The 22,413-nt window shown below is 47.9% G+C and overlaps 1 long non-coding RNA gene across 2 annotated transcripts in view; it reads left to right on the top strand.

The window, feature by feature from the left end:
* The window catches only part of LOC106974813 (uncharacterized), a 95,820-nt gene that overhangs the window by 53,296 nt on the left and 20,111 nt on the right, over nucleotides 1-22,413 (top strand). The window contains exons 5-7 of one of the 2 annotated variants that reach the window (XR_008299111.1): nucleotides 12,354-12,415; nucleotides 13,889-18,091; nucleotides 22,229-22,312. This is a non-coding gene — a long non-coding RNA (uncharacterized LOC106974813). Of the gene's footprint in view, nucleotides 1-12,353; nucleotides 12,416-13,888; nucleotides 19,289-19,480; nucleotides 20,554-22,228; nucleotides 22,313-22,413 lie in introns of those variants that run through there. The other variant, XR_008299112.1, reaches the window with a different exon arrangement.

Genomic DNA, 22,413 nt, shown 5'->3' with positions numbered 1-22,413 from the left:
CCTACCTTTCTGACCATGGCTAAATTCCTCGTCAGAAAGAAATGGAGGTGATAATGTCCATCCTACCTCGCAGTTATTATGAAGATCGAATAAGAGAACAAATACAAAATTGCCTTGAAAACTGTCAAACGCTACAGAAGCACGAGATACTATGATTACCATGTTCTCAGCCATCTGCCATAATAGGATGCCATTTTCATGTCAGTGCTAATGTAGGACTCCCACTGGGAAAAGAAAAATCAAAAGAATGCTATTGCCTACACTCACAGTCTCTGGAAGGAGCCCCCTGAGCTTGGAGGAAGGGCCATGCTCCCTCTGTAAGCATCACCCACTGCTCTGGACAGACACTGTGTGTCTAAGGTGTTCTCCAGGAGGAGGGGTGGTACGCCCATGCTTACAGAGAGGGCATGGCTCTACAAATCGTCCTCCACCTGCCGGTCTCTCATATATGTTAATAATCAAAATCTTCTCAACTTCTCAAACTGCCCGGATCGGAATGTACTTTCGGATGATAGAGAAGTTTCAAATCGCCAATGCTGCCTGGCCTATTCTCTCTGAATACAACGGTAGTGTATTTACTGCGTTTCTACTCTGCTCACCCTCCCTGCAAAATATATTATATTTAAAATGTTTTCAGTGACTTGTTACCCAGTAGTGACGTTAACCACAGGGTGCAGGGAGCAGGAGCAGGGAAAGGCCTTAAAAATGTTAATTATCTGGAGCATAGAGCTTAACATTCTAGACTCCAAGATGGTATTTAAGCCTATTTAGATTTTCTCCAAATTCTTTAAGGCTAATGCAACTTCTCAATGTATCTAGTAATCTCTAATTACTTGTGGAAATGGTAGATGTGAGAAGACCAGATTAAATCCATGGATAATCCCAAAATCTCATTTTAGCCAACAGCGTGGCTCTTTTCCCACCAAACCCAGTACCAGAAGGACCATTAAGAAGAGCTGAGTGGACTTTCAAGCTCCCTGCCCATCCCTCTGATGGAGATGTTAATGAATGAACCAAACTGCCAGAAAAGAAGACTGCAGGAAGGAAAGTGAAAACTCAGGAGCCTGGGCCACTGCCAAGCTAGAAACGCAGACGCTGAGGAAATGGAAGGTACTGGAGGACTAACGTAAAGGAGCATCCCACAGACCCACGCCTTGGGAGCACTGCGCTACAGTTTCCAGAAGGTGGAGGGCCGTCTTCTTTGGCAGTGCTGCCCCACCCAGATCACGTTCTGTCCCCAGTGTGACCAGCTGGGTGTTCACCTGAGCTGAGCAAGAGTGAGCTGGAACCAGGAGCCTGGCTTTCTGGCTCACAGTACCAAGGAGCAGGCAATGGACTCATCCAAGCACTCTCTCCTTACTTGAGCACGATTTGCTAACAGGATGAGGAAAGGGAGAGGAAGACAAAGACTTTGTTTTTTAGGACAACTTTGTAAATCCCACTGGCCTACATTTTATTGGTTTCCTCCTCATGCTGCTTTCTATTTGATCTTTATCTATTTTGTTGGTTTATTAACATCATAACAGCAAGGTCTCACAACCCTTTTGAACCCCAGTGTAGTTTTAATGAACATAAAAACTGTCCATGGTCTCTAAGGGTTATTTGAAATTCCAAAATAAATAGCATCGGTGAAACAAATGCGCAAGTCATTTTAGAATAAAGTTTCTGAACAGATGAAATATTTTACACAGCAATTTAATGTCCATCAGGTTAAAAAGAAAAAAACACCACAAAAATGCAGTTTGGTTTTTTGATAGCCCCGTTCCCTGACCCCACCGCCGCCTTTTTTCCTGGGCCATTTCTGTGTATGTTGGGCTCTCTAGTCTAGACCTTTTGGGGAGTTTTGGTCCAGATGGGTCAGGAGTTAAATGTGGAAGCAGAAAGTAGAGAAATAGGGCCGATGTGATGAGGGGAAGAGAACCTGTTTACTGTAACGTCTTGGGGTGGAATGATCGAAGTATACGGAAGTCTGTACTAGGAGATAAAATAGTTGGAATGGCCTCGGTTGGAGAAAACAGAAAAAAGAATGGTGTCCAGCCAATTAGATGTAAACGGGTGGCTCCCGGATTTAAAGTATCTGAACCACAGAGATCAGGATTAGCATAACTGATTATGCCTGTGTCCCTGAGGCTCACAACACGTCCAGGCCTCGGTATCTGCAAAACGAGAGTAATGCTCAGTCGCCAGAGGCTGCCGGGCGGGTTTGGATCTTGGGAAAGAGGGGACGCAGGGAGCAGCTCGCGTCTTTTCTTCCCAGCGCGGCCTTCCTCCCGGAGGCTGCAGTGATTGTCTCTGGCTCTTAGGGACGGCGGGGCCCCTCAGACCCCCGGCTCCCTCGCGTCCCTCAGACAGGCACCCGCAGCGGCGGGAGGGTGCGGCGCTTCCAGGGCTCCCGTCCCCGAGTCGCTGCGGACGTCAGAGCCGGGTGTCGAGGCGGCTGGCGGCGGGTGTCTCGGGCCGAGCTCCTTCAGTCGGGGCGGTTCCTACGCCCTCCGCCCGTCGGTGTCCCAGCCACCTGCGCCGCCCGGGCTCCGCGCCCCGCGCCCCGCTCACCGTGCTCCCGCAAACCCGCACCCTCCGCGCGGCCGGCTCCTCCGCTGGCCTCTATCCATCCATAGTCCTTCTTTCCTGCCCCCCTGCGGCCATCAGGGGGAAAGCAGAGAGACCTCTGGGCCCTGGCTGCCAGGGCCGCCGGCGCTGCCACCTCCACGGTGGGCACCTGGGTCGCGCGCCGGTGCGCTGCGCTTGGGCGGGCGGGAAAGGCTGCGCCCCGAGAAGGGGGGCAGGGGTGATTCCTGCGGACCGAGACCCCCTGGGATTTTTCGAGAGGGTTCAGGCCGTCCCTACCAGCCCATCTAAGCGCAGTGAGGACCCGCGGGGGGACACCCTTTCCCAGAGCCAGGACTGGCCGCCTCATTGACAAAAACTTGATGATCTGTTGGCGGGCAGTGGATGTACAGTGTGGAGGAAGGAGATGGAGTGTGAGGGGATCGCAGCCGGGGGTTCAAGGCAACAAGAGTAACTGCCGTAGCACCACCTGTGCCGATGGGGGCTTAGGTGCTTACTTCTCTGGAAGTAGCCCAGAGGGAGTTCTCAATGTTGTCCACATCCTCGTAGTACGTGGGTGCGTGGCCTCTTAGCCAGCCCAGCCAGCGAGCTTTTGGCTGCCAGAAAATGTGTTTCCTATCCAACATCTCTCGCACAAGGACAAAAAATAATGCGTCTAAAAATGGTGAATTTCCTGTCTAGGCTTCCCTTACCCAACCTGGTTCCCCACTTACGAATAAGACTGGAGTAACAAAAATGAGTTGGAAACACTTTATCCTTTGTACATCCCTGATTTCTGCTGGTTCACTGTCCTGTGTCAGGTGAAATTATTCATGAGGCTCTGAGCAGAGCTGGTAAGTCTCACTCCTTCCTCCTAGAAATTCCAAGTGGATTTAAATCACTCCCTGGTTGCTGCAGAGAGTCTATGTTTTATTGGAGTTCTCTAGTGAGCTTTGAAGTATGTGCTTACCAAATCTGTTTCTCAGCTCCCAGCTCCTGAATTAATTCTCCCCTCCCCCCTTCTCTTTGCTGCCACTCCGGCCACCCCCCTCAAGTGTGAAGAGTGGAAGTTTTCTCTGGACAACAGCTTGGAATCAGACCTCAGGGGTTTATCAGTCAGCCTCCAGTCCTGGGCACCCATTTGCTCCATGCTTGACTGAGAGATTTCAAATGTCTAATGGAACATGCAGGGAATGGGGGCCCTCGGACCGTATTCTGTGCACGGATTTATCCCTTTCTCGCGGGATCACTTAACTAGTGTCACCATTTAGTATCTTGAGACTGGTTGCCTTGTCAGGAAAGTGGCCATTAGTATGCTCATACTTCACTCATACTTTCGAGAACACAGGAAAATCCTCGTGCTGAAAACATCTTGGAGCTTTGTGAGGATTGCCACTTGCCGCAGGTTAGTGTTAATTGATGTCAGGCAGGTCTGTTGCAAAGACTGTAGACTTCTATTTATTTTTTTGTTTGTTTAAGGGCTAGAGAGGGTAAAGAGAAAACGGGCAGCTAGGGCCCTTTGGGGAGTCAGGAGGCATTTTGCATTATCTGCCAAGCTACTTAAAGAAGCACTGTCATCCAGCCTTCTGGGTGATTTGGATGGGACGTGGCTAAGTTGTCCATTTCAATGCCTGCTCTTATTGTCCCCATGACTAACATGCCACTAAAATCACCATTTCGCTCGCTCACACAATGTGTTCAAGAGGTAATTAAAGACTTCCCAGGAGATTCACAAGCAGCCACTTCTGGAGTTGAGATTGGTCACATTCCTATGAGTCACTTCACCAGGGGCCTCAGCTGCACAAGGACTCCTTGATTCTCCAGCTGGGCCTTTCCAGGAAAGGACAAGGACTCTGTTACCCTCTTCTTATTTCGAGTTTTACTAAAACAACATCATCGACAACAACCAAAAGTAAAACAAACAAGAAATCAAAATATACAAAAGCATGGACATCTGGCGTGTTTACAAAGCACAGATTTCTTACCCTAAAATAATTAAAGCCTGTCAGACTTGGCTGATGGTGCCTCTGGCTGGACTCATGGCTTCAGATTCCCTGTCGCCCACATCACTGCTGATTCATCAGAGGAAGGAGCTCCTGCCACTCTGTTCCCCGGTCTTCTCCTTCAGGGAGCCTTCAGCTTGGCTGGACTCCCACTGTTGAGCATGTCTCAGTCCAGAGTCGAAGTGCCTCCCCACGACTGTTGGCAGTCCCAGGATTTTCCTGAGCGGCAAGCAGGGAAGCTCAGAGCCCTCACCTGTCACTCTCTACTCTCAGGCAGCCAGCCCAGGCTGCGGCCCAGCCCCACCCATCCAGAAGCCTGCCTACTTGGTATTCACCCCTCCCCTCCCCACCGGCCTGCACTGCCGAAAACCACCTGTTTTGTGTTTTGAAAGCCTGGAAGCACCCCCCCCTCCTCCACCCTCACAGACCTCCCACTGAGTTCCAGTTTCCTGTCCAAACTCCAGACTTAAGTTCTCGACTCATTTGAAGAACGTAAGAGCTTGTTGCACACTCAGGCCTTTCCTTCCTAGAGCAGGAATAAAAAACCCATGGGAGGAGTTGCCAATGGTCCCCCTCCCAGGGGAAGGGCGGTCTTGTAAAGTTTTAAACCTGGCAGCCCCTATGGCAGTCCTTAGACTTGTCAGGAGTCAGAGGTCCTCAGACTTGTCAAGGTCATCTCTGCAGGGCACTGTGTCACCAATCAGTCCCCTCAAATGTGCTAGTAACAAGTTTACAAGTGAAGACTATGCCTCTGCTGTGGCATGTACTAGGAAATCACAACCATCGAGACGATTCACATGCAGGCACAAAGGAAAACGGTTGAATTTCCTGGCTGGCAATTTCTGAATGTTCTGGACATGCTAATGGGTTCAAACAAGTTTTTAGCCTTCCGCAGCCGTTGCTACCAGGTGAGTGGGAGCAGGTGTCGAAGACTTTTAGAAGATAAAAAGCTTAAAAGTGACAAAGCTGTCCCCATGGAGTAGGCAGAACAGTGGCCATCCAAAAATGTCCACTTCCTCATCCACACACCCTGTGAATGTGTTGCCTTGCATAGCAGAAGAGACTTGGCAGATGTGATCCTTGATGGGGAGATTATCCTGGATTATCTGGCTGGGCCCAGTGAGATCACGTGTGTCTTTATAAGTGAAAGGGGGAGGCAGGAGAGTCAGAGTCAGAGAAAGATGCTGAATTGCTGGGTTTTTGTTTTTTGTTTTTAGAGAGAGAGAGGGGGAGAGAGAGAGAGAGAGCAGGGGAGAGGGGCAGAGGGAGAGGAAGAGGGAGTATCTCAAGCAGAGCTCAATGTGGGGCTCAACGCCGGGCTTGATCCCACACCCTGGGATCATGACCTGAGCCAAAATCAAGAATCAGACACGCAACTGACTGAGCCACCCAGGAGCCCCAAGAACTGCTGGCTTTGAAGAAGGAGAAAGAGGCCAAGAGCCAGAGAATGCTGGAAGCCTCTAGAAGATGGAAAAGGAAAGGGAATAGATCCTCCTCCAGAGCCTCCAGAAGAAATGCAACCTGCCCACGTGTTGATGTAGTCCAGTGAACCCCATTTCAGACTTCTGACTTCCAGAACTAGAAGATAATAAATTTGCGTCATTCTAAGTCACTAAGTTTGTGGTAATTTGTTACAGTGACAAGAGGAACTCAGTACTCTCCATCCAGTAACTTAATTGTTTACGTGACTTGTGCATAGAATACTTTTTTGGGGGGATTTGATGGGAACACTGGTACAACACAAAGAATAAAACAGCATCCGCGTTCCTTTTTTTTTCAATAGCTGTCATTTGTCATTAACTTACCACCAACGCTAAACCAGGTCCAGTGCTTGGTCACTGATATAGTCGCAAGAACATTTTGTGCCGGGTATTGTTACGCACTTTGTAAAACTGAGGCTCAGCATAGTCAAAAAATAACTTCCCCAAGGCCACACGTCAGTGCTGACAGGAGGAGAGAAAGAATACGTGCTCTACGTCAGCTAATTCCAAAACCCTTGCTATTTTCTCCAACCCCTTTTTTGCCGCTTCTCAAGGAGGAACTTACAAGCCAGGGTGTTCTTCATCCCCATCCTGTTCCATCTACGGGAATACTCACTCTCATACAGAAGGACAACTGCCTTTTTCTGCCATTGTAGATGGCACTGCTGTTTGGAAAGCTCCTTTCATTTGCAAATAAGGTTCAGGTTGAGCCTCCAGCTAGGGGCATAGTGGGACACTCCTTGTGTGCAAACTCAATTTGGGTCTATTGGTTTACAAGATAGTGTGTCCATTTCAAAGTCCAAGAGTGGGGAGATTCAGTGCTCCTCTCTCTTGACGTGACCTCCGCCATGTTGCCAGCTATGTAAGCCCCACACACACTTGCAAAGGGTCAGGAAGGGACCAGGGAATGACCTGGCTGATGTACACTTTGCCTGGATTCAGTGACTCTCAATCCTGGCTGCAGTCAAATCCCCTCAGAAGCTAGAGAAATCTGTCAGGGCCAGGCCCCATCCCAGGGAGTTAAACCACATGGTGTCTGGTGGGACCTGGGCATCAAGGTACAGTTCAAAGTCTCCCAGATAATTCTAATGCACAGTAGAACCACTGTAGGATCCCTATCCCACCAGCTTATATACTTTTTTTTAAATTTTAACTTGTTTTATTTATTTATTTTTTTAAATTTACATCCAAATTAGTTAGCATATAGTGCAACAATGATTTCAGGAGTAGACTCCTTAGTGCCCCTGACCCATTTAGCCCATCCCCCCTCCCACAACCCCTCCAGTAACCCTCAGTTTGTTCTCCATAGTTATGAGTCTCTTCTGTTTTGTCCCCCTCCCTGTTTTTACATTATTTTTGTTTCCCTTCCCTTATGTTCATCTGTTTTGCCTCTTAAAGTCCTCGTATGAGTGAAGTCATATGGTTTTTGTCTTTCTCTGACTGACTAATTCCACTTAGCATAATACCCTCCAGTTCCATCCACGTAGTTGCAAATGGCAAGACTTCATTCTTTTTGATGGCTGAGTAATACTCCATTGTATATATATACCACATCTTCTTTATCCATTCATCCATCGATGGACATTTGGGCTCTTTCCATACTTTGGCTATTGTGGATAGTGCTGCTATGAACATGAGGGTGCGTGTGTCCCTTTGAAACAGCATACCTATATCCCGTGGATAAATACCTAGTAGTGCAATTGCTGGGTTTTAGGGTAGTTCTATTTTTAGTATTTTGAGGAACCTCCATACTGTTTTCCAAAGTGGCTGCACCAGCTTGCATTCCCAAGATTATATACTTTTTTTTTAAGTTGTATTTATTTTGAGAGAGAGAGAGAGCATGCATGTGTGTAAGCAGGGGAGAGGCAGAGAGAGGGAGAGGGAAAGAGAGAGAGAGAGAGAGAGAGAGAGAGAGGATCCCAAGCAGGCTCCTCGCTGTCAGTGCAGAGTAGGACACAGGGCTCAATCCCATGAACCGTGAGATTATGACCTGCGCTGAAATCAAGAGTCTCTGCTTAACCAACTGAGCTACCCAGGTTTCCCCAAAATTATATCCTTTACCTGATCTATGGAGACACCTGCTGTCGCTGTGAGGACTTGTCTGGATGAGTCAGCTCTGCCAAGTCAATAACTGTGGGGCTGTCAGAGCAAGTGTGCCTGTCAGGAGAGCGGGCAGAACCTTATTCACAGGACACTGCATGGCTGGGAAAGTGCATTGGGTCTCTTCCCAGGCAGATGCTTTCTATGGTGACTAGCCATCTCAGTTTGCCCAGGACCTTGGGGGACAAGGTGTTCCCAGACATGAGACTTTAATGGCTAAAAACAGGAACGTTTCGGCCATTTTGACAGGGAACTCGAGGTCTGAAGCCCACAGGATCAGACTCTCATGGTTGGGTGGTACATTCTGGCATCAGAAGAGGGGTGTGTGTGTCTCTGCGTGTGACAGAGCGTGTGCATGAGCGTGAGTGTGTGTGAAAGCTTGTGTGAATGTCACTTGAGTGTGCGTAAGAACATTGCACGTTTGTGTACAGGAACGCGTGCAAGTGTACGAGAGGATGTGTGTGTGTGGATAAGAGTGTGTGACTGAGTGTGTGGGGGGGGGCAGTGTTCAAGTGACAGTGTTAGGCATTCTGGGGACGGGAGGCCTCACCAATCCGGAATCACCCACGGCAGTCGCTTCTGAAACATCTGAGCCTGGGCCAAGCCAGCTGGCCCTGGGTCCTGCCAGAGAGCAGCCCAGAAAAAAAAGTTTGCCCTGAGTGGTTCAGTGAGCTCAGGGGTAGAAATTGTACATTTATTTTGCTCTATGACAGTATAATTAGCTTTTCCTCTTGTGAGGAATGAAAGGGCAGTGCTTTCTGACAGCTGTGGGAGCTGCCTTCCTGCCTGGATAAGTCTAGTATCCCCCAATATTGTTACACCTGTTTAAACAAGGAACAAAATAGGTATTTATTTGAAGTTCAAGAGGCCATATGAGCCATGGCCTAAATATAGGCCTGGATATAATTATAAAGATACTTAATTCTTTGTTCTGAGGGATTTTTTGCAGCCCGCTGTTCCCTCAGAGGCTCTGGCCATTTCCTTAAACACATGTACTTCTCAGAATGAGTAAAGGCAGGGGTGACAAAGCCTCGTGGAGTGTAGGGTACAAGCCTGGGGGGCAAGGGAGAGCAATGACTCCCAGACCTTGTTGATCATCAGAACCGTTAGGGAGGAAACTTGATAAAGATGTAGATCTCTGGAGATTCTTCTCTTTGGGTTTGGAACAGAGGGCAGGAACATGTATTTTTAAAGCTCCCCAGGTGATTGTGATGATTACCCAAGTTTGGGAACCTCTGACCTAAGTCATTGGGGTGGGGGACTCCTTCCTATGAGTACTTTCTGGGAGTAGGTCAGAAATGCTAATAATTGCCATTTGCTGACCACCCCTCACATGCAGGCACCCATCATTATTCCCATTTTGCAGATGAGGTGACTGAGTCCTTTCCTTCCTTTCTGTGCTGTATGCCAGAGCACCTCCGGGCAGGAGTTCATCACGAGTTTTAGGTCATAGGCCCTTTGGGACTTTGATGAAAGTATAAACCTCACACCATAAAACAAAACTGCACATGCACAGAAGATTTTGCCCAATTTTGGAGGGTTCATGGAGCCCCCTGAAGCCTATCCAAGGACCTGTGGTTAAGAATGTCCATCCTGGTGGCTCAGTCAGGTAAGCGTCCAACTCTTGATGTCGGCTCAGGTCATGACCTCATGGTCATGAGATCAAGCCCTGGTTGAGCTCTGATCAAGCTCAGAGCCTGCTTGGGATTCTCTCTCTCTCTCTCTCTCTCTCTTTCTTTCTCTCTCTCTCTCCCTCTTTTTGACCCTCCTCTGCTTGCTCTCTCTCTCTCTCTCTCACAATAAATAAGTAAACATTTTTTTAAAAAGAGAATATCCACCCTAAAGGACATTCCCCTAAGGGGAGTCCACAAACAGTCATGATGAGCTGGGTCCTCAAAAGCCTGAGTAAAGGCTTACAAGCCACTGTGGGATTTATGGGACTTCAGGGCACAAGGAGGGAAGCTGGGGATACAAGAAGTGAGGATGGAAACAGGTCCCACTTCCAGTTTAGTTGGAAAGACATGACTGCATAGGAAGAAAGATAGGAGTTCAAGGTAGTTTATGGCAGGCCCACACAAGGGTCCAGGCCGTGCTGCAGTTCAGCGAGGTGAGGCTGTGGACTGTGGGAGCGCCAAGGGTGGGGAGGCGAGGGCTGAGCCTTGGAGGAACCTGGCCTGAGCTCAGCAGGGAGGAGAAAATTCTAGGCAGGGGGAGCTTAGTGATGCTTTTGGGGGGGGGGGGGAGAGAGACGCACTCAAGGCAGAGACCAGGAAAACCAGGCCTTTAAAAAAAAAAAAAAAGAGGGGCGCCTGGGTGGCTCAGTCGGTTAAGCGTCCCACTTTGGCTCAGGTCATGATCTCACGGTCCGTGAGTTCGAGCCCCGCATCGGGCTCTGGGCTGACGGCTCGGAGCCTGGAGCCTGTTTTGGATTCTGTGTCTCCCTCTCTCTGTGCCCCTCCCCCGTTCATGATCTGTCTCTCTCTGTCTCAAAAATAAATTTAAAAAGTTAAAAAAAAAAAAAAGATTCTGCTTTCTAAAAGATGAATTTCCCTCCCCACCCCTAAACAGGAAGGAAGAAAGAAAAGGATAAGAGAAAGAAGTGCTTAACAGAGTGATAGCTCTTGTAATCATTTTAAAATATGTTACACTGAACAATTAAGTCCTTTAAACACAAAACGTAATGCTAGATTATTATGCTTTACAGTTACAGAAAAAAATATAATTACAGAATAATTACATACTTTACTTAAACTATGTTAACTTACAGTTCCCCACAGATAATGTGGCCCAGGAACAGGACCTCAGATAAAGTTGCATGGGAACCTCTGTCCGTTTATCTCTGAGACTCTGTGCATAGCACCATTTGCGGATTACGTCAGAAGTCTAAATTTGAGGCTCTTTGTAAAGGTGAAGTTTGAGCCAAAGGCATTCCTGCCCAGTGACAGACCCTTTCACAGTGTGCTTGAAAATCTGCAGGGAAAAGTGAGGCGAATAGGTATGTGTGGATCCCATTGGAGCAGCCCCGCTGAGTTTCCTCCTTTGTCCTGTAGGGGGCGCCGCCGCAGTTTTAAGGGAAGTAAGGTGGAGTCCCAGTAGGGCAGAGGGCAGAGGACTCTGGGTGTGGGAGAAACTGGAGGCTGGGAGACTAGCCAAGAAACAGGTGCAGAGAGGCAGATGCAAGGAGAAGAGCCTGGACAAGGGCCAGGGAAGGGCAGATTCCAAGAAGGCAGGATCATCTTCCCCAGCGGCCTGGAGGACAAAGAGGAGGCAGAGAGGAGCTCTGGTTTTGCCTGTGAGTGACTGGGCAATGGTGGCTCCACAGACAGAACCAGCATTCACAGGGTCTGCAGTGTGAAGTTCTGGCAGGAAGCAAGGAGGCTCACCCCATAGATGATCTCACATGTGTTTCCTCCCAGTAGGAATGTCCTGATAGTTCCTTAAAAGACAAATTCTGCAAGCGGGGTTCCCTGCTGGCCTGACACTGTGTTCCCTGAGGGGTGTGCGGATTCTGGGGAGCCCTGCTTTCCGGCTTGGGAGGTCCCTCTGTTTGCTCTGCCCAGAACCTGACACCATAACGTGAGATTCGGGTTCTTTAAATAGACAAGGGATTTCAGCAACTCCAGGGCAAGATGCCTTGCAGGTATCTGCAGAACGTTTTAATGACAAGTGGACATAGGAAAATTAATAATAAAAAACAAAGTCAAGAGTGAATCTGTAAGGTTAGGTGGAGGCAGAAATAGGGAAACGTGCAGGTTGAGATGGACATTTACTCTTGGGTAGTATCAGGAATTAACAGTGAACTAAAGCTTACAAGAAAGTAGAAGGAAGTGTGGAATCAGATAGCTATTTCCCACAGTGGTTCAGTTCTGTGCAAAGAACCATGGGTTTCAGAAATGCACGTTGCCACTGTCTGGGATAGTGAAATGATTTCTTAGACAAATAAAGTAGCTTCCTGCTTCTGAATGCAATGTCTTTGCATAACAACGAGCTTACTAAACACACCCAGAAATCGTTACAAGATTCTTTAACCCATTAAAAAAAAATGATTGAAAACATGTTGGGAATCTGATTTCCCATGTTTAGACAAAGCCACACATGACTGCTTTTAAAGAACAATTGCAACATAAAGATACATTTAGCTGTATTCTAATTTAAAAGCACCCCTTGCAGGGACATGTGACTAGTTATAGCCAACAAACTGTGAAATGTCTTCTCTCACCAGATACTGAATCTGCTGGTGTCATGATCTCGGACTTCCTGGCCTCCAGACTGGGGGAAACAAATGTTTGTTGTTTATAAGCCACCAAGTCTAAGGTCATTTCGGTATAGCAGCCAAAAGGGAGCAAGACAATGGATGTTTGCATTGTTTCTAGTTCTTCCCTGTTGTTTACAATGCTGTGGTTGACATCCCTTTACACATAATGTCTTTGTGCTCATGCCTCCGAGTTTCTTCCAAGAATATAGCAAGAAGTGGAGTTACTGAGTCAGAGTGAATATCCATATTCAGTGTTGCTTGATCCTTGCCAAATGAATCTGAAAGAGGGTGGACCGGTTTGTGATGAGAGCAGCTATTTTTAGAGCTTACATTTTTTTTTAATTCTATTTTTTTTAATTTAAAAAAAATGAAGTTTATTTCTTTATTTTTAGAGAGAGAGAGAGAGAGGGAGCACACATGAATGGGGAAGAGCCAGAGAGAGAGGGAGAGAGAGAAGCCCAGGCAGACTGCGTGCTGTCAGTGAGGGGCCCTACACGGGGTTCCATCTCACAAACCATGAGATCGTGGCCTGAGCAGAAATCAAGAGTCGAACGTTTACCTGACTGAGCCACCCAGGCGCCCGGAGAGCTTGCATTGTATGCTCATATCTTTGCCCTGTGTCCTCAAACAGTGTCATGCATTCACCTTTAGAAATTTTCTAAACTAACCACTCTCATCCTAGATAATTGCGTTTTACAACATTTTCAAGGTTTTTTTTGTATGTTTTTTTGTTTTTTGTTTTTTAAGACATATTCTTTCAGCGCCTGGGTAGCTCAGTTGGTTTAAGCCTCCGACTCTTGATTTTCACTCAGGTCGTGATCTCATGGTTGTGACACTGAGCCCCGCGTCGGGCTCTGTGCTGACAGCATGGAACCTGATTAAGATTCTCTCTTTCCCTCCCTCTTACCTTCCCTGGCGAGCACACGTGCACGCCCTCTCTCAAAAAAACTAAATAAACAAAATAAAAAGACATATTCACTGCAAAAAATTAAGACGATTTGTAAAGGTATAAAGGACAAGGTAATGATCACCTGAAATCCAAGCCCCCAAAGAAGACCACTATTAACATTTTGGTGAATATGCTTCCAAATATTTCTGGTTCAAATGGGTATGTGCACAACATTACAGAAATGAAATCAGGCGGGATGTTGATCGCCTGCCTTTTCACTCAACGGTCTGTTACGAACATCTTGAGACAGTTTTCCAAATCTGTAAAACTCCTTGATCTCCTCTGGCTTGGAGTTGCTTTGGGGTTAGCAGATGAGAGAAAGGGAAGAGAGGAGAGAGAGCTAAACATGGCCAAGGGCTGGGTACGTGCTGCGTCTGATTTCCCCATCCCTACCATCCCGGGCAGTGACAGGCCTGTCACCCATTCCACGGATGGGGAAATTAAGGTCATAGCAATGGAAGCAGTGGAGTTGGAATTCAGTAAGGTCTCCCCCTTAGTCAACTGCATTTACTCCACCCACCTACCCCTCTCCATCTCCCACGGGGCTCCGCAGTACTCCACAGGTGCAAAAGGTGAAAGGCACTTGAAGACCCAGAAGATGGGAGGCCGTCATCTCACCACAACCTTGGTGAAGCCAACAGGGGTGAGAATATTCGAAACTTGCCTCAATGCGGTAAGCGTCTGTTTTCCCCTTTCCCACCTCAGGCGGAGGGGCAGCAGGCCTTCGGAGGGGCATTAATCTGGAAACATCTCAGAAGGGAGGGTGAAGAGCCATGCCTTGACTAGATGGAAGCAGCCAGATCTGGAGAAAGGGTTCTAACTTCTCCCAGGCTTGCAAGGGGTGGGATGGTCGAGGAACATGGGGAGGCAGAGATTGGGTGGCTAGTGGATGCCAGGTCTGTGGTAAGGGAGGAGGAGAGCTCTGAGGTCCTCTCTGAGTTGCCGGGAGGGCCCAGAAGACAGATGGTGAGGGACTGGGATCAGCTGTAGCTTCATGTAGCCAGAGGAGCAGTGGTAAAGAGGGATACCACCAGGGTCCAAGGACACAGTCTCCCTTCCTACCCCTGCCATTGGGTAGTGCCATATAAGCCCACGTTTCTTGTAGGCTCCCAGGATAGGGGAAGGGAGCACCCTAATTTCTTTGGCTGCTAAATTTCATTTTGGAGAAATAAGGGAATGTGACATTCCCTGAATTCGATACGGTGGCCTGAAATGCAGGGCTAATGATATGGCTCTGTGACCTGTCCAGTCACCCAGGACCTCATACCTAAAAGAGCCCCCCGCACTTCAATGCCCTGCTGTCACCATCTTGAAACTCTTAATACGTTTTGGACGAGGAGCCCCAGTTTCATTTTGCACTCACATGCCGATTGTATAGCTGGTCCTGTGAAAATGCATGGCTGCTGCATCCCCACATGGCAGATGCTTCAAAAGTCTTGCATCTTTAGGAGCACTCCTCGCCGAGTACTGTGGAGTACTGGGAACTTATTGAGAATGCTCACCACCAGGCAAACCCACCGTACGTCCACATGCATCATGACCCCCTCATGCCTATTCATGCTGTTGTGTTTCTATAATGCTCATTCACCAAAGGAGTTGGTTACGTTCGTCTCTCCCGTGAAAGTAGGGCTAAATATAAACTTAATATGTATTATTATGACGCTATATATGAAAGCCATGGTGGTGCATAGAAGGGGTAGCCAAGATGAAAGCAAAGCTGCTGGGGGTGTGGGGGGGGGGCGTTTTGTCAGCGGGTTCCAGTGGAGCAGGCTCGAAAGTCACATGTGTGTGTCAAGAGTCCCAGCCTGGTCCCAGGAACGAGCACTTGCCTAGTGCTGACAGTTTGGAGTATTTCTCTCTGCACAGCACCCTCTTGTTTTTCGGCCTGAAATTTGCACAGATCTTCAGAAGCTGTACATCAATCTGGACTCTTTGTATATATTTGGAGCTGAATAATGTGCTTTTGAAGCCATCAGATCCTGACGTTTATGATGTCTTCCAGTTGGCCCCCAGGTTCTTGGGACTTAAATGGCTGCTTTATGGAGTGAGGACACTTTTTTCCAAGGTTCTGAAATTTGCACAGCTCTAGCCTGAGGTTTCCAGAAGCACCCGGCCAGTACCTGGGTGTTTGTGGATGCTGGGCGGAAATGTCCCCCAGAGATGAGGGATATGACCAGGGGCTAGGAGACTGGGGTGCAGCGCCCCTCTGACACAGACTCCTCCATGCCCTTATTCACTCTCTCTCATTGCAGTCCGCTTTCTCTATAATTAGCACAGGACAGCTGCCTCCGTTTCCTTACAGGTAGCTTTAATCACCCACCACGGGGGTATCAGGCACAGACCGAAGTGCTAAGGGGAAGGAGATGTTGTCAGGGGCTTCATGCCAGGTTTTATTACGGGCTTGCGGTGTTCTGGGCATTGCTCTAAGCCTCTCTCATGGGTGATTCTATTTAACTCTCAAAACTACTCAGTGAACCAGGCACTCTTATCATCTCCTTTTAGCAGCCAAGAAAAATGAGACATTGAGCGGCCAAAGAAACTAAGGCAAGCTAGCAAGTGTTAGAGCCGGAACTCAAAGCCTGGCTGAGCCTGCCAGTGGGATCCTGTGCATGCTCACCCAGCAGGCTGGTAGAGAGAGGAGACTAATTACAACAAGGACCCCAGAGCAAAGGTGCGAGCTGACACCCCTGAGAAATGTGGGGTGTTTGAGCATGAGAGAGGCCAGGAGGCAGCAGCTTCATGGGGGAGATGGTGCTACCAAGCAGTGGAGAAGCAGGGCACCCTTCGCTTACCAGACAGTGACCGGATACGGGGCGGGGGGGCCCACCCCCATGGTGCCCAAGCCGAGCCAGTCACATAGGTGAGCAGTTGGTGAAGAGGGGCCGTTCTGAGTACTACCCAGTACAGGTAACTCAGATTGTCTTCGGGTGTGGTGTCCCCAAAGACACTTGGGCAGCCTCTACAGGAGAAGGTCCTGTCACCTGGAAGAAAGGCGAGGTTCAGTGAAAGACCTCGCCCACCAGAAGCTTGAGGGACGCCCAGAGGAAAGCTTGCTCTGCTTTGTGCCCTAATGAAGGAGCATGAGGCAGGAGGGTGGGTCTACTCCAGGCACTGGGAACAGCTGTCAGAGCTCAGCAGAGGAGCGGTCACATGGAATGCAAGAGTGGGAGTATTTGGGTGAATTTCAGGAAAATGCCACGGACGTAGGTCAAAAACCGGAGAATATTGGCAATTTCATTTGTTAATTCTAATCCAACCCAGCCAGCAGCTGACTGTCAGCTATGGCTGGGAGAGGATAGGTGCTCACAGTGGACAAGTTAGTGCCGGGAGCAGCCAGCACGGGGAGGACAGACACACTGGGTCACAGAAGAGGACAGATGGGACACATGTGTGAGGCATCCAAGAGCACCCTGGAACCTGGAGACAGAAACTTGATGTGGCTGCCGAATTTCCATCAGCAGAAGCTGGAGGTGGGGGCCAATGTCCTGTGAATATCATTCAAACCCTGTTCTGAGCTGGTGTGGCCCAGGAATGAGGGTCACAGGCATACAGGCAGAGGTGGCCAGGCTGGCAGTGTCAGCTAAGCATCACTGCCACCCATGGTCTGGGTGATCAAGGGAGGCTTCTTGGAGGAGGTGAACCCTGAGCTAATCCTTCAAGGGTGGGTGGGAATTAAAAACATGTGCGGAGAAGAGGAGACGGTGAAAAGTGGAGAGATCTAAACTTCAAAAGATATTTTAAAATAGGGAAAGTCACAAAATAGCATGGATACTGTGATTCCTTTTTTTGTTAAAAACGTGAGGGAATATATACATATATGCATATAGACACTCGTAAATATTCAACAAATGATATATGGAAGAGTATTTATTAAAATAATAACTATGCTACCATTATTGGGTGGTTTTTACTTCTTTTTGTTCACCGGTATTTTCAAATTGTTCTACGATAAGCATGTAGTACTCATGTAACATATAGAATATAGGCTGCCTTAAGTCCTATCAATATGCAAATACCTCATGAAGGAAGCTCCACCTGACTGTAAGTTGCAATGCACTTACGGGCATGTACTCTGTAGGTTTGATTCTGTCTCCACAACTTACTAGCTAGTGAAATGGAATAATGATAGTACCTACCTCCTAGGCTCTTCTTTTTTTTTTTTTTTTAATATAATGTATTGTCAAGTTGGCTAACATACAGTGTATACAGAGTGCTCTTGGTTTTGGGTGTAGATGCCCGTGATTCATCGCGGCAATACCCGCTGCTCATCCCAACAAGTGCCCTCCTCAATGCCCAGCCCCTATCTTCCCCCCTGCCCCGCACCCCCCGTCCTAGGCTCTGTTTGAACTCAGTAAATGTTATCATTGGCTTTTCTCTCTCTCTCCTGAATACCACTTTCAACCATGCATGTGAAGTTGGTATAGACCGGAGGTGTAAGCCTAAGATTCTGCATTTCTTTTTTTTTTTTAATTTTTTTTTAACATTTTTATTTATTTTTGAGACAGAGAGAGACAGAGCATGAATGGGGGAGGGGCAGAGAGAGAAGGAGACACAGAATCGGAAGCAGGCTCCAGGCTCTGAGCCATCAGCCCAGAGCCCGACGCGGGGCTCGAACTCACGGACCGTGAGATTGTGACCTGAGCTAAAGTCAGACGCTCAACCGACTGAGCCACCCAGGCGCCCCAAGATTCTGCATTTCTAACAACCTCTAGGATGTCACATTGCTGACTCATGGACCACACTTCGAGGCATGAAGGTAAGGATGTGTTAATGTCTTTCTACAATGTCCAGGAACAAAATGCCCTTACGTGTGTTCAGATACTACCTGTCATATGGATTCTCTTTTCTCTTGGGCATTGTTATGCTTTCTGTCCATCCGTAAACATAAACAACTACCTCTGTGTGTAAGACTCTGTGCTCAGTTCTGAGAAATCATGGTATCTGTTATAGGACAGGGCCGCTGCCCTTACAGAGCTTATATTTAACACCTAAACATCAAAACGTAGGCAGCCATGAAAAGAACCTATCCTGGGCGCTAAGTGAGGGCTACAAACAACGAATGAGAGCAAGGTTCCAAGGTCTATTTTAAATTCTGTAAAGAACTGAAGTCCAAATACTTACTTTGAAACGTTGAGGATTAACACATGTTCCAGATGCAGGATTGCGTGAATACGTCTTAACAGTTAATGTGAGTCGTGTCTCTCTATATAAATATGTGCTCCCATAGGATATGTGAGGTTGTGGTGTATTATTTGCATAGTTGCAAATCCTCCCCATTCCTTGTTGAATGGAAGAACCAGGGGTTGAGATATGGAAGTCATCTGGAACATAAATGCATAGGCTTGCGGCCACACCACACTATTGTATCCATTGTTTAAGGAACATGTTTGTCTCATTTGGCTGCATTTTGTGGGGCTTTCAGTTCCTGCTGTATTCCATTTGAAGATTATTACTTACTATGGAAACAGTGATGTCAAGTTGAACGTGGGTGGGGCTCAGGCCGCGAATAAACAAAAAATGGTTCATCGCACAGGGTGCAAGTTATTCTTAGGTTTAGGAATAGCCAGTTTGTGCATGCACCCCTCCCAAGCCCCGTGTTGGCATGCAGCAGCCTGGCAGGCCGTGGGGTGGCGCGCTTGGGAGAAAGTGTCCATTTTAAATGGCACAAGTGTCTTGGAGTAAATATGTCGGCTCTGCTGAAACAGGACACAGTCCACCTACAGGAGCAATGGGAAAGAAGAGAGGTGACTTAATGGGGCACATCGAGGTACGTGATCCAATGTGGGAAGCGTTTCTTGAGTAATGATTGCCCTAGGAAGCAAGAACTCTATTTTTGACATAAGGAAGTTGTATCGGGGGTGGGGGGGGGACACTTTGGAGTGGGAACTCCTGGAAAACGGGGCTCTCTGGGAGTACTTGGAGTTAAGCAGGACCGAGGTTGGCAGAAACTGCTGTGGAAAGCCATGGGGCCAGAGAGCCATCAGCCTAGCTCATGGAGACGAGAGGTGCGAATAAGACTGATGGAAAATATCAGCTGCTTTTATCAGGTGCTCGTTATGTTCCAGACATTATATCCTTTGGTTCTCTCCATAAACCATATGTATGAATATGGTGGCTTCCATCTCATAGATGTGGAAACTGAGAGAGAGAGAGGGCAAGTACTTGTCACGGGTCAGAACAGAAGGATGGAATGAGATGAGTCCATTCTGACTCCAGAACGTACTTTTTAAAAACACCATTCCAGATCCTTAAAGAAAAAGACCAAACCAGGGGCGCCTGGGTGGCTCAGTCAGTTGAGCGTCCGACCTCAGCTCGGGTCATGATCTCACAGTTTGTGAGTTCGAGCCCCGCATCGGGCTCTGTGCTGACAGCTCAGAGCCTGGAGCCTGCTTCGGATTCTGTGTCTCCCTCTCCCTCTGCCCCTCCCCTGCTCATGCTGACCCTTTCTGTCTTTCAATAATAAATAAATGTTAAAAAAAGGAAAAAGACCACACCACAACCTTAGAGTTTACTGTCTTCTGCTGGAAGTGTTTTGTTATCAGTGGATCCATGAAACACACACCACGGCCTGGTGACAGAGCACCTTCAGATCAGGGGTAGGGTAGGGTAGCTGGAGGGTGACCGGTTCCCTCTGCTGACTTTCCCTGGTGAAGGCAATGAAATCTTAGACCCGAAGCCTGGGCAGGAATACCATTGCCTTCATTTACAAAGCTCCTACCGGGGCTCTGGGCACATGATAAGCACTGAGCTGGGCCTCACGGCCACACTAAGAGGCACAGACTATTCCACTCAACAGATACAGGGGGCAGAGGTATGACAATTTTCTCAGACATTCCCAAAGTTACTCGGCCAGTAAGGGGCCAAATCCTGTGACTCCAGGAGTCGGCCCTTGGCTGCTCTGCTCTACTGCGTGTGGTCCAGAGACCTGGTGACTGCAGGTGAGTGCAAGGGCCTCCTGAGGTCCTGGATTCCCTGCTGGCTCACCAGGACAGTGTAGCAGGCCCCTTCGACTCACTGCCTTTGACAAGGCTGAGGGGAGGCCCTCAGCCAGATTCATAGCTATTTAGCACTCCCTTCTGCTGGTCATTGTCTCCCTCTCAGCACCCAGAACTTTCTTCTCCTAGCATGGTTTGCCCCTGCATTATTCACCTATGCCCATGTTCTACTAAGGACCACTGACTGTTTCCCATGTGCGAAACATGGGGCCTTTTGGTGGCGGGAAGGCCCCAGCTCGAGGGAGAAGTCTGGCGAGGATGAGGCTTCATCACAAGCGCTGATCTCCCTTGCAAAGTCCATCTTCTAAATCTTTCTGTAGGAATCATAAACTCGAAGAAGAAAACAAGAAGGGAAAAAAATTCCCAGTAGACAACGTAAGTGAAAAGCTTCTGTGTAGAAGCTGTCACACCCCTGCCCAGGGCTGTGATGTGAGTTTGTGCAAACTGTCCCCAGTATAGCTGCAGGGGACACCATTCGCATCAAAGTCTACGTGAGTCAGACCATTGGTTCTTAAACGTGGTGGCACATTGGAGTCACCTGGGAGGCTTTAAACGTTATTGGCATCTTGGTCCCTCCTCTAGTGTCTGATTTAGTTGGTCTGAGATGCAGCCTGGGCTTTGGAATTTTTCAAACTGTTCAGGTGGCTCTAATATGCAGCCACGTTTGAGAACCACTGACTTAGACTATGCTGTGAATGGCGTCCACCGGGGGGGGTGTGCGGTGTACAATCGATTGGCTAGCCCTTCAAATCGGCCCTGCCCACACACATATGCCATCTTCAATGACCTTAACTTGCTAGTAGGGGAGATCACAGACGAAATACATACTTTTCTGCCTTTTGAGTCCCAGTTTCCCTTGGGTTGTGATTGAGGCTGAGGAGAGCATAAGTACCAACCTCTGAGTCTTTGAAGGCTCTCTTATACTTCTTGCATCCTTCTGAGGGATGAGGGAGAGGCAGGGGTTTAATCCTGCTGAAAACAGGGAGTTTGTCAAGCCCAGTTTTGGAGGCTGCACAACTCTGGTGCTCTGCCCAGGGCAAGCATGCTGTTTTGATCGCCTGGTTGAGTGATTTAGGCCCTCGGAAGAATCTGGCTTATTTCCCCCGGTGCCTAGGTTATAAATCAGCCACCGTTAGCAGCTGCATTTTATTCTCTGGGGCCACAAGGAAACTGTAGTCATTTTTACTGAATTAGCAACTTAATTGCACTAAATATAGCTCTAATGCCCCAAAGAAGTTATGGCAGCTCCCAAAGGTGTCTGGCTTCCTACACTCTCCCCTCTCCCTCCCCACCACAAACTCAGGGAGCAAGTTAAACTCTGAAGAACTCAAGTCCTTAAATCCTAGCTTCTGGAATGAACACACTTTGTTTTGATTATGTCAATACCATTAAATCCTGCCATGTGAATTTAATGTCCCTGTTTCCATAACAACTAATGTCCTTCAAATGTGAGGATGGGTTACACTGAAAATCCCACAAAAACTGAGAGAAATGAGACAAATATGTGACACAGCAAGTCCTTGGTGTTGTGGTTCAAAGCTTGCCTGTTGTACAACTTAGATGCTCTGTAACTCATTGATGCTTCCCTGCTGATGAGTGCATCTGTAGTTCTGAAATTATAAGTCAAGCTTCTTTGGCCGAAACCTTGCTTCTGGCATGTGTATTTATACTTGGCATTTCAAAGTTAATATTTTGGGTTCAGCAGAGGGATTCAAAACAAACATTTTCTGAAACGTTCCAAATTCTTGAGCAGATAGTTGAGTCTAAACCGAAGCGAGTGAGTGAGAGAGAGAGAGAACCAAGTATGGAAGAGGCTGCAGTTGCTTGCCCAGTATCCATTCTACAAGTTTCCCCCTTGTAATAGAACAACAGTAACAGCGAACAGCTGTGTTTCCCAGAATTCCTTTACAGCTTGGTGAAGCCACAGGACCACATTCCGGTCAATGAGGTGAAGGCTTTAAGAGAATCGAATCAGGTGTGAGGTATGCCCTTTTTTCTTTTCTTTAAATTTTTTTTTTATGTTTTGTTTTATATTTGAGAGAGAGAGAGAGAGACAGAGTGCAAGCAGGGGAGGGGCAGAGAG

Source organism: Acinonyx jubatus, chromosome A1 (genome assembly GCF_027475565.1).
Source record: "Acinonyx jubatus isolate Ajub_Pintada_27869175 chromosome A1, VMU_Ajub_asm_v1.0, whole genome shotgun sequence".
Lineage (NCBI taxonomy): Eukaryota > Metazoa > Chordata > Mammalia > Carnivora > Felidae > Acinonyx > Acinonyx jubatus.
Note: the sequence above shows the minus strand (reverse complement) of the source record. Positions and strands in the feature narration are given on the sequence as shown.